Here is a 2,249-nt window from a genome sequence, read left to right as displayed (position 1 = left end):
TAAACTTCAAACCTTGACCTCTGGAAGGTGTGCAGAAGGCAATTCATAACAGGTGATTATTTTTTTACTTTGTAAACATTACTTTAAGACCCACCCCCGTTTTCTTAAACTAAAATTTCGCTTCGTAGGTCAACACACCACTGTGGTGTGCTAGCACCCGACAGTTATGTTACGATTTCTTGACACTCGCACACCCAGCAGTGTGTTGTTAGCTAGACAACCACACTCGTGACCTGGCATACCACAGAATTGCGGACGATTCACAAAGGTTGGTAGCTCCCGCCCTAGTAGGTTGGCTGGCCTGTGTATCAGCTAGTGCCGCACTGTTTAAAACCACCCTGCTTACTTATGCACAAAAACGGTTTCTAGTGAAGCAGATAAGAGACAGTCCGGTTGTGCACAGGAAACCATCCGACTACAATGCTGTTTTAGCACGAAAAACAGCATGGGAAAGCCTAACCTAACCTAACCTAATTATGAGTCAACTACCCGTGAAATGTCAACACGTTACGTTCTCCCACAAGGCGCCCCGAGGCCCCACTAACTTTTTAAAAATCGCTAGCGGCGTTTCTGGCAATTTGTGACGCATAGGCCTTTATGTGGGGTTCAAAATGCATAGAATAATGACATTTAACCGATGAGAAGTGTGAGAAGTACCGCTGTGAGACGGGTAATAAAGTAAAATATACCCAATTCCCTGCTGCTGACCTACAAATGATTTGCCCGAGTGTGGCGTTAAACTAGAATTTTACTAGATCAACATTACTGATTTCCAGCTGTGTAAATTTTTGAGTAGAAAGAAAAAAAAAAAGAATGTATGAAGTAGTCTGTAAATCAAGGCCTGAATGCATCATTTCAGTTATTATATATTACAAGTAGGCACGTGTATAAGTATACTCGATTATCATGTATTACCAGTACATATTTCAGGCCTTGGAACTTTTTCGTGGAGTCATTCATCTCATACAAGAGCTTGATGATGAGCAAATTGAAGAAACTCGACGGATTAGATTACCCCGCACAGTTTTACGGGATCGCAGTGACCCAATGACGTACCGCACAGAAGAAGAATTCATCCAAAGGTGGTGATCTCATTCATCTTGATCATAATAAACTACATTACTATACTGTAGTTATAATCGACTTCTTACTTCAATACACGCGCGAACACGCATGTTGTTTTGAAATCTTGTACTTGTTGTGATTACAGAGTTACTGATTGAAAAAGAGAAGTGAAATAATAACAGAAGTAGAATAATAGCATATTTATTGATTATTCATAAGTTTTTTTTTAATATAATGAATATTTTTCTTACATTTCGTTTCTCCTTCGGGTGGGTATGGTCGCCCCGTGTTGTGTGGTAGGTCAACACACGAATGTTCCAATGAAGTGGGATCCTAGCCATACACAGAACGGCGTCAGATGCGTTTATGAAATCCATTTGTGGATGTCTAGCTAACTAACGATATGGTATCTTAGGTTTACACTGTTTAAGAAAACGGCCGCCAAACATGGACGAATACGCAACTTTTTTTTTATGTATCTACTTATTTATGGTCTCCCTTGTCATCTTCTAATTGTATAACCACATTGCTTTTAGTTTTCATTTGGTATTTATGATGAGTCAGTGGTAGTCAACAGTGAATTGAAATGATGTTAGTTTGGTAAAATTTCGGAAGTACACCCGTCCCACACAGGAGAAGGAAACTTTTTCTGGTGAGTTTTGATACATTTTGAATTAGTCTTTTAACCGATTCTCTTGCAAACTTCTATTTCTTTGTTCTCCTCCCCTACGCTCTTCCCAAAATTAGCGATATTTTCAAAACAAATACTGCAATTTCAAACAACTCAAAACTCACCAGAAATGTAAGTTTCATCCGCTCAATAAGCAGAGGCATAGGTGTACGAGCCGGAGGGACTGGGGGGTATTTCAGTAACAGCTATAATTTGTTTACTATATCATTAAAAAATATAGCCCATACTCATTGTGAAAAAAATATTGGGTTTCACAGAACGATAATTATGAGTTGTTTGGATACGAAAAAAAGGTGACACGCTTCAGAGTTAGATAAACACTAACCCAACTACCACTAAATAACTGTACTTACGTGGTCTAGATGTAGGCCCAGAACCAGCGTGGAGCGTTTCGAAGATTAATTCCCTATACCTTGGATCCATATACAGGGATTTCGGTGATATATTAGCCGCCCAAATACCACCTGGGAAATCTGTACAGTGTACTTCGCTC

This window comes from Eriocheir sinensis, unplaced genomic scaffold (genome assembly GCF_024679095.1).
Source record: "Eriocheir sinensis breed Jianghai 21 unplaced genomic scaffold, ASM2467909v1 Scaffold1330, whole genome shotgun sequence".
In the NCBI taxonomy this organism is placed as follows: domain Eukaryota; kingdom Metazoa; phylum Arthropoda; class Malacostraca; order Decapoda; family Varunidae; genus Eriocheir; species Eriocheir sinensis.
This window is presented reverse-complemented; position numbering follows the sequence as displayed.